Genomic DNA, 10,542 nt, shown 5'->3' with positions numbered 1-10,542 from the left:
GGGGGGATGGGATGGTATTCTGTTCAATTCTGGTAGTTTGGTAACTGTTTCTGACGACATTGTAATTATTATTGCGATCAGAGCTCATTATAATTTCAGCCTCAAACATGTAAAGTCTTATCATTGAATTACATAAAAATAACCAAATTTCTCCCATAAAGGTAAGTTCTAATAACGTGGAAAACACAAGGTTTTCCAAGACAGACAGGCTACCATTTTGTTGCCATGTTTACATGAGATAGAACTTACAATATGTTAGTAATTGCCACCATTTTCCAATTCCTGGTGTACACAGAAATCATCAGAATTTTCTAGGGAAAAAGCAATTGAGGAAGCGCACGTACTGTAAGGACTATACTCTGTAGGTATTTGCCACAAATAGAGTTCACTGGTAAATTTATTGGGAATATTTCTGCTGCCAGATGGAAGACAAAAGAAAGTTTTGGACTCTGTTTAATTCTCTAGAACATTAAAAAGGGAACACGTGTAATGCCTTCAGCAATGAGGTATATTGCCTTAAAAGATGTAACTTACCGTTTACAGCAATTTACTTTAAGAAGTGATTGTTCTATAAGCTACACTTACTTGACTACAGTGGGATAATCTCTTTACTGGTTGTTTATTTAAAAAGCCACTACTAGCAATAATGCAAAATAGTGGTAGCTGTTGTATGAAGTTTGCTGTTTAACCAATTCATATGGTGATTTTTTACATGGTTTCTGATCCCATTTACTCTAACAGATTTAGTTGCCAATAAATTAAAGTTTCTGCAGAAATAAGAGCAATGTTATCATGTTTGTGTTTGTCACTGTTCACACGTGCGAGTGGTTGAGACAGAAAAGGGTAAAAAAGTGGCATTTTTGACACACGGCGGTAATCTGCAGGAAAATATTCTACATATGCAGTATGTTAGAGAACATGAAACGCAGATAACCTTGTTAATTGTGGTTTTTATGGTTAAGAGGATTGCTGGGAAGAATATGTAATGGTTCATCCTGGGATCTATTTGGTCAGCTTGGAAGCACAAAAGGAGGGCGAGCGCCTGAAAACGAAAAGCCCTGGCTAGCAAAATCAGGAGGGAGGCTTTGGGATCCACCTTCCCGAAGTCACGCTCGCAGCCATTCCCCATTCCCTTGGTACTCGGCCCTGCAAGCCGCGGTCTGTCAGCTCCGGCCTGACCAAAAACCTTTCGGGAAGGGACAGAGAGCCGGGTTTAGGCCTTACACGTTGCATTTTTTCACTGCGCTGATATAATTATTTCCCGTGCCCTAGGCCCCTCTCTCTCCCCCTCTCCCTTTCTCTCCGAGGCGGCCTCACAAGCCCCCGCTTTAAAAGGCCCGAGATGTTTTGCATGAGGCGCTCACAATAGGGGTTGAGGGAATTGACAGTTTCAAAAACAAGGCGCCCTGTCCTTTCCAGATGCCGAGAACCCCTCTCCCGCACCATCTCTCGTTTGCTCCTCGCTGCTGGTGGCTTTACCCCTAGCATTGCAAATACACGGCAACAGCTGTGTTTGTAAACAGGGGGGAGGACGGCGGGAGCGCCGCTGGCCCCCCTCCCGCACCGCCTGGAAATCACAAAAAGAAAAAAACAAAAAAAAGAAAAGAAAAAAAAAAAAAAAAAAAAAAGAAAAAGAAAAAGAAAAAAAATAAAAAGAGAGAAGAGGGAGGTCAAAAAAATGCGGGAGCGTAGCCGGGGCCCCCGAGCGGCGGGGCTGCCCAAGCGCGGCGGGCCCGGGGCACAGCGCGCCTCAGGCCGCCATCTTGCCCGGCGCGGCGGAGCCTTCTCGGCTCCCGGGCCCAGCTCCCCGGGCCGGCTCCTCGCTCCCGGCCGCGGTCCCTGGCTCGGCTTCCCCGCTCCCGGAGCGGCTCCCGCGGCCGGCGGGGGCGGCGCGGCCTTTCCCGGGGGCTCCCGCTCTTCAAAGCGGGGCCGGGGCTCCCACCCCGTTCCCCCTCCGGCTCATCCGCCGGGGCGTCCATCTTCCCGGGCTCTCCCGCGCCGCGGCCCCGCCGCTCCCGCCCTGCCCGCTCCGCGCTGGGGGCGAGCCAGGGGGCAAGCCCGGGGTGGTTCCGCGGGGCCCTCGGGGCACATGCCGGGCTCCGAGCCAGGAAGCAGCCGGGGGAGGCCCGGGGCTCCGCGCTCGGCCGTTCGCCGTCCGCCCCCGCGGAGCCGGCCCGGGAGAGGACGGGGAGCGGGGTCAGCGCAGAAGGTCCAACAGGGCTGTTTGCTCTTGCGTCTAAAATGTAGCTGGGGCTGTAAAGCGTGTGAAATTACGCACCGGTCTCTTAAAGAGTGGCTAATTTATAGTAAATAGCGAGGGCTTTGTAAATGGATTTATTATGTTGTTTCTTGTTAATTGTTGAGAAAATCCCCATTGTTGAGTGTGAATGGCTTTATGGGCTAACCCGGGCCGCGCTGCAATTCCGGGGCAGTAAATGGCCGCTCCGCTAATGTGGCCTGTAGCGAGAAGCCGGACCAGCCGCGGTGACCTTTGGGCGGTGGGGCCGGACATGGACGTCCCGCAGGCAGACCCTGCTGAAGCCTCGTCCCTCGGCGAGGGCCGCGCCGGAATCCCCGGCCGGAGGGAGCCCCTGTCCCTGCCCGACAGCCCGGGGAGCGGCGGCGCGGCCGGAGCCTCCCTGCGCACGGCCGAGCCCGCCGGCCCCGCCGCGGCAGCGCACACGTGCAGGAGCCGCTCCCGGCCTTTGTTCGCGGCCGCGCTGCCCCGGGTGTCCCTGCCCGCCTGCCCCGCACCGCCCCGGCCCGCAGGCCGGCCGGCCCTGCCCGCCGAACGGCACGTCCGCATGGCCAGGGGGGCTCAAAGGCGGCCCTCGGCCTCCCACGCCGCCGTTCCCCTTAGACAAATAAACGGGAGCCAGCACCTCCAGTCCCTTCTCCCTCGTTCCGGAGGGGCGGGGGAGGGGATGGCAATAGGGGTATCGCAATGAACTTCCCCAAACTCCGCACCGTGGCCCCCCTTCCCGGCCGCGGGTAGAGGTACGCCGATGGTCTCGGCGGTCAGAAGCACCGGGACGCGGGGACTCCCCGCCGCTGGCACCCAAACCCCTCCCGCGTGCACGCGTCTGCATATTGTAACATACAAATCACGATGAAATGTAAATTCTACTCTAGAAACTTATATTGGGCTATTCTCTTTTCTGAAATCTCTCCCCCTCTGATTTCGCTATTAGGAGAAATCCCCTTGGGTTTTGAGCACTTGTTCCACGGATTTCTGTACAGCCCACATCTGTTGCCTTCCCCTCTGCGGCTCGGGGCTCTACCCCTGCTGCAGGCAGAGGAAGGAGCGGGTCTCCCGGCGGGCCGAGCCGCAGAGGGGCCTCCGCAGCCCGGCTCTGCCTCTCAGAGCTCAGCGATTTTCCGAACTGCCTTTCAGGATCGGGATTGAATTGCAATCGTATCAGATGCGCGGCTCCCTCTTCCCCGAGACTTGTGCTCGCAGCGCTTTTCCAGGCTGATTAGTAGTGTCGAAGCTGCTAGATAGGACTGTACAGTCCATTTCCCTCAAAACAGGATGTTTCCATCAACCTGCGTTTGGTTTTCCCCGAAGAGCAGCGGAGAGTTTGGCTGGGAAACACGTCCCAGCTAAGACCTCGTCTTCAGCTGCCACTCGGGTCACTTCACATCTCTGTATTATATTTCATCTTGTCATTCCCCTTTCTCAACCTTCCTGGGGAAAAAAATAAATAAACTAACAAACAAACAGGCTTGGAAAAGCAGCTGGTGACGGTGAAGAGCCAGGACACCGCGCCGGCAGAGCGGCAGGGCCGACCCCAGCCGCTCTCGGAGGCCGAGGCACGGCTCGGTCCCGGACACACCCTCCCGGACCTCCCGGTTGTTTGTTGTAGGTTGGTGCTGCTCCCGGAGCAAAAGCCCCTGCTCCCCTGGACCACCTCTCGCCTGGCTGCCCCGGGAGCAGCGCTTTTGCTGGGATTTCTAGGGTCTTTGTGCGTTTGTGGAGATGCGTGTGAATGGAGCTGCGAGTGTTAAAGCTGCCACATAACCTGTGCGAACATATGTTTTATATTTACCCGCGAGGCTTTTGCGTTCCCGAGATTCAATGGTAAACTGCCCGGGACAATCACAAGCGTAGAATTATTATCTAGTGAAGTGCATGGAGGAAAATATTATTTAAAAAACAAAACAAACCAAACAAACAACAAAAAACACACCCCCCCAAAAAAACAAAAAACAAAACAAAAAAAAAAACAAAACCCCAAAAACAAACAAAAGAATAGGGTTTGTTCTCTTTTGGAAAAGCTTATTTCCATTTTTGTGGGCATGATATTTTGGTAAAGGTAAATAGCAACAGCGTGCTATTCCTTATACAGTTTTCCAGACGGTTTGAAAAACTTTACTGTGTATGTTGGGGATGATTGAAGCAGCACATAATAATAAGAAGAAGGATTTTTAGGTTGTTTCCCTCTATGACATAATCGTCCCCGTCAAAATCTGGCGAAGTTCGCCTGAGGGAAAAAGATGTTCATGCTAAATGATGTAGTAGAAGAAAAGAGCGAATGGCGTTTAATACGCCATATAAAATAATGTCAGATCTCCCCGGCTGTGATCTCGCAGTCTCTCTCACATTTTAGAGTAAGTTTATAAATGGTTACCTGGGGTTTACAAATTTTTGCTAATAAAATCTCATTAATTCCATTATGATTTCTGTATCCTTTTCCCGTAAAGGGGCCTGTAAAATATAGCCGTTCAACACAAGCCCTGCCATTCAGCAAGTTAGTGAATATTCGTATTTCCCTATCTAGCTGCGTAGAGGCCGATAAATAGAAAGGCTCTCCAGATAATCGCTGATATCTCTTGCCTTCCACGCAGAGTGCTTGGCGGTGTTTGTTCCGTCCCGGAAACCCAGACTTCTGAAATAGGCTTGAAAGTAGGTGAACTTTTTAAAACACACATGAAAGTTGGGAATCTTTATATACGTGTTTGCATTGCTCGTGGGGCAAAGAGGAGTATACCCGGCAGCAATTCCTCATCAGCGGACTTAAAAGAGTCTCCTGCCTTTCCCGAGGCCTTTCTGCCTCCCTCTCTCCCTCCCCTCTGTAAACACCCGCGCACAGATGCGGCGAGGCTTCCCGGGAATGCTCCAGCCCGGAGTCCGGCTCCTCTGCCAGCTCCTGCCGTGCTGCTGCATTTGTTCCTCCCGTTTTCCGCAGGAGACGGATGACATCGGGTTTAGGAAAAAGCTCCAGAGGGTAACTGAGAGTTCAGCGGCTCCCAGCCCCAACGCCGGCACAAAACTACAGGATGATTTTGCTGCGGCTCCCTGCGAGCTGCTCCGTCTTCACAAAACCTGCGAGCCGGAGCCTCCCTCGACGCAGAATTTACTGCTTGAGTTTGGTTTATCAACGCCGATGGCGTCTGATCATTAAGAAAGACGAACTGCATAAACATCTGATAGTTTGTATTAGGATCATACATAGTGACAATTACACAGAACTGGTTTTAATTTTATTCCAAAGTGCTTACACATCAACATATGGTGAATTTGTCTTCGCTGAGAAAGTTAAGAATCAATAGCTTTAATAACTTTGTATAGGTATGATAGCGATAACGTTTTTGCTTCCACCAGCCCCAGGTTTCTGAAGAGGAACGCTTGCGTGCTAAAAGAAAAGGAGTTTTCCAATTAGAATAACTGTCTTTGCCCGCTAAGGTGCTCAGGATTTCCTCGCAGGCATCACCGAGTTCATCAGGACTCTCTCTGTCTCCACTTAGGGACATGGAGAAGCAGCAACTCCCTTGCTCAGTGTTTATCTCTGTTTTGCAATGACTTCGCTCGCCAGTACCTGAAAAGCTCAGCCTGAAAAAACAACTGGCTGATTCCATGCGATGAGAGCTGGTCCATGATAAAGGGCTGCAGCCCAGTTCCCCGGAACTCCGGCTGTGATGACAGCGTTTTCTAGGAGCCTCTCTCGCTCACAGGGAAGCGGGAAAAGCAAATTTCCCGAGCTCGCTCCCTATCCCACACTTCCTATCAAGGTGCTGCAGATCCTTTGGCAAACTCGCTGGTTTTCCTAAGGGCACTCCAATCCAGTCGAAACAAACTCGGGTGGCAAAAGCTTGTGCCGGGACATGTGCTATAAATAAGGATGTGGTCTCAAAGAGATCATTAAACTATGTATTTATGTAAACTGAAAAAAGAAAACTCATGCGCGAGAGTCATTGACATTTACAAACACTGCCAATGGAACAATTTTCCTCAACGTCGAAGGACTATTATTTTTACTTTTCAGGTGTTGCTTTACAAAGATCATGAAATCACGTAGAAAATTTAAGCCTAACCCAATCCACAGATGTCTATGCACGTCTCTAAGTCAAACAGGTCAAATATTTTTTTAAAGACGCATTTACCAAGAGAAAAAAAAAAAAAAGCATCTAAGCTGGAAACCTGTAGGGGCATAACAAAAGGAAAGAGGCCACAAAGAAATATCCCACAGTGGATTACAAGGTTATGGGACAGGTCACTACAGGAAAGTTAAACAAAAAATGAAGGGTACATTATATAAACCTCACATAATTAAAAAATAGTTAGTTCCAATGTTGTAGTTATACCTTCAGATATTTGTTGAGTTTGTTGTTCAAGTGCCTGTGAATTTATTGGGAGATTATTCTGTTAATATATCTTTATTTACCCGGCGTTTGCTTTTCCACATAATTAGAAAACTGACCGCAGCCTTTAATGACTGTGTATTTAATGAAGACTAAGATTATTTTACACCGCAGACAGATGTACTGAATGTGCTATTATAGGAAGGGACGTAATCAGAAAAGAAATAAACCCAGCCTTACAGAGAAAAAGGACTCTAAGACAGTAATATATTAAATATTGCAGCGATCGATTTCAATACCCTGAGTGGACGCGGGAATAAAAATTCACCCCCAAGATGAAATGATTAGGAATTCTTTGTTGTGCGGGGGAAAGAAAGAAAGAGAGGAAGAAAGAAAGAGAGGAAGAAAGAGAGGAAGAGAGGAAGAAAGAAAGAAAGAAAGAAAAGAAAAAAAAAAAAGAAAGAAAAAAAAGAAAAAGCAGTGATTTTTTTTTTCCAGATCCTTTTTGTTCAGGTTAGAAGAGGGCCGGGCAAGCATCTTTCAAGCTCTTGGGTAGCGGTTTAGGATATAACCCTAGAGGTTAGCCTCATCCCAGTGGCGTTTCTCCGTGGTAAAAAGATGAGTCTTTGTCCGAAGAGAGACGGATTAAATATCAAGCCCGGCTCCGGTGCGCGGGACAGCAGCGGCCCCCCGGCAGCGGCTGCCATCCGCGGCAGGACAGCGCACCGGGGCGCTGGCGGGGACAGCTCGGGGGTCCTGCCGCCGGGAGCCCGGGACGGGCACGGCTGGGCGGGCGGCGGGAGGGGAGCGGGCCCTGCCGCAGCCCCTCTGCGGCCAGGCCAATTAAGGCGGCACACAAAGCTGTGCTCCAGCCACCCTCCTCTCCCACCGCTGCCCCCAGCCCGCTCTTCCCTTTCTTGCCTGCATACCTTCCCCCTCCCCTCCCCAGCCACAGCCCTTCTCGGCTTTAATTAATAATTAAAAGACGGAATGAAAATTAAAGAGGGGGCAGAGGAGGAGCGGGAGCCGGCGGGAGCCCTCCTGAGCGCTGGACTCGGGGGAGAAGGTGGCCGGGAGTCATGCGGGGCTGCCAGGCGGGAGTCCTCCCACACCCTCCAGGCCGCCTCCCTCCCCCACTGCCGCGGATGCCGGCCGGGGTGGCCGCCCGGCACAAGGCTCTTTGCGGTAGCTGGCTCTGAGGCTTGGCAGGGCAGTGGCCGCGGGCTCGGGTTTGCTCCGCTGCCGTTCGGCTGCAGGGAACAGGAATTACATCCCAGAAAATGCAAACCTGTTGACTGCCACGTCCCGAGTGAAAGGGCCGGTAGTCTTTTACATTCCCAAACCTATGAAGTTGGGACGCCATCGCTGGGCCCCTGGATTCACCTGTCACTGCAATCACTGCCCCGAAGCACTGACAAATATTCACAATAAAAGAGTGAAAGGGTCTCTTAAGGTTCACTGATTTGTGTGTAGAACTTTGGAAAACTGCAAACAAGCGAGAAAAATTGTCCATTCTTGTGAAGGGAAATACAAGTTTGCACTTAACCGTTCAGCGACAAAACCCAAGGACTGGCCAAAGAGCCGGTGACATACACTGTAATCTCCATAACAATTTCATTTCCTCTCTTCCCTCTCTCTCTCTTTACTGGTTAGCAAAGGGGAAAATCTAAGGGTTTAATCCCGAGGAAGGCTTTCCATTTATTCCCACTACAGGGAGAAGGGGATATTGAGAAAAACCAACAGATCCCGAACAAAATGGAGAGGGAAGTCCTCAGGCTCCGCGCTGGGAGAGGCGGGTTGGGAGCATCCAGCCACAGGACACATGCGAGTCAGAATGAAATAGAAACTGGCGCTATTAAATTTCCTTTTAAGTGTGCCTTTGGATTAGTTGTACACGGAATCTAGTAATTAAGGCCCTTCTCTTTAGAGAAAACCTTTACGGTTTCGTATTCCAGTGTCGGGCGTGATTGCTGCGTGCTCGAGAGAAAAAACATAAAGGACCAGTTTTCCTTTGAGAGCAAAAAAGTTGCTGCCACATAAGTGTTTTTTACTAAAGACGACATTAAATTGTGGGGTATTAGCAGTTATCACCGAGAAATCTGTTTTTGTGCCGTTTCAGGCCTCAGAATCTGCTGTTCCCGTCTTGCTGGGACCGGGGAAAAGCGCTTCCCGATTAAATTCTGCATTAATAGAACTTGGCAACCGGCAACAAAAACCTTGCTTAAGTGAAATGAAGAGACAAAAGGCACTTTAAATGCTGAGGTTGGGGGCTGGGGAGCTTATGCCACTAATTTTAAATGAAGACGACGTTCACGCCTTGCGGCCAGCGGCGAGCCCGTGCTCGGGCTGGGTGAGAGATAGCACTAATTCTCCTCCGTGGGCTCGCTGCGAGGCTCCGGGCAGGGCTCGCCGCCTTCCGCGTCCTCCCTCGCCTCCCGAGGACACCCCGCTTTGGGATCGAGAACTGGGAGATCCGCAAAAGCAACGCCGTCGGCTCCCCTCTTAGGAGAGACCTCAGCTCTGCTGGCTGGGGGATGTCCCCACGCGCTGCGGAAGCGTCCGAAACGTGGCATTTCCACGCCCTGCTCTGGGCTGGGTTATTTCACCCTCATTTGAGAGAGGATGGCGTTTCCCTCGGGGACACGCGACCTCAGAAGCCCCTTGGCGATGTCCGTGAGCGGTGTGCCGCGGTGCGGTGGGTGGGGGCAGCTCCCACGCGTGTCCGGTGCGGCGGGACGCCCGGCCCCTCACCGGGGACACGGAGCCTGCTCCGGCGGGGACTGCGCGGGGCGCGGAGCGGGGCCGCAGCCCGTGCTGGGGCCGGCTCTGGGCGCGGAAATAGAAATGTAACATCTCCTCAGACAAATTAATTTTTGACGGATTTATGGCACGGTTTGCTTTCAGGATATTCATTGGCTCCTCCGAGCTGTAATAAAGTCCAGGGTGCAGAAGTATAAACACGCACCGTCTGCTCGGCGGAAACCCTCCAGCAGTATCTGCCAGCCAAAGATCAAGACACTTTGTGCATTTTCCACAGATAATGCCCATATTCCGAATGAGTGATCAGAGAACTCCGGTATTGTTAAGTAAAATGAGAGGAAGGCGAGTGACGTAGGAGTCGAACAATGGCATTTCTGAATCAGTTTGGTTGATTGACATTTGGGGGCTTCATGACCCGAGGGAATAGGACTCATTACCGTGAATACACCAAAACATCAACCGAGATTAGAACTCTGGATCTTTTAAAAATCCCATTTCATTCTAAATTATAGTGGGAAAATACCAATTCTAAGAAAAAAAAAAGCAAGAGAGAGGGAATAAATTACTCCTTTATGCCCCTTTAATTGCTCAAAGCCTCCAAATAGAGTAAGAAATAGCGTAAAGATTTTAGGTAGCATTTAAGAAGAGAAAAATTAACTTTACAGACTAAAAATCTGGCCACTGACGGAATACAAATACGAGAAAATAGGTATTTTTGGGACCTTGAGATCTCGCTCCGAGCTGGGGTGGGAATGGGTGCACGGTGCAGGAATAGCTTAAGAAGGATATTTGACAGATTGATATGAATAACTAATTAGATATTTTTCCATTCTCCTTTGCTACGTGTTTTATATCCCAAATTCTTAGGAAAAGTAATGTAACGCTGAGAGAAAAAAAAAAAAAAGGGGGCGGCTTGTAAAAGGGTAATGAAAAATGTGTTCAAATCAGACTGGAGAGTCAGGAGAGGGATGATATGGGAGTCTGTACGGAAGACCGACTGTTTCTGAACTAAATCCACTTCTCACAAAATTGGGAGAAAAAGTGAAAGTAGGCAGAATATGTGGCAGAGTAGAGCAAAGTCTTTGAGAGCCGCTGACCGACCTTTCCCGACGGAGCAGTCTTAGCCAGAGTCGGTGGCCATCACAATTTGACCGTCTTCAAACCCATCTCCGTGTCTTGACACCGAAGACACAATCCCTG

The sequence above is a fragment of the Oenanthe melanoleuca genome, chromosome 2 (assembly GCF_029582105.1).
Source record: "Oenanthe melanoleuca isolate GR-GAL-2019-014 chromosome 2, OMel1.0, whole genome shotgun sequence".
Lineage (NCBI taxonomy): Eukaryota > Metazoa > Chordata > Aves > Passeriformes > Muscicapidae > Oenanthe > Oenanthe melanoleuca.
This window is presented reverse-complemented; position numbering follows the sequence as displayed.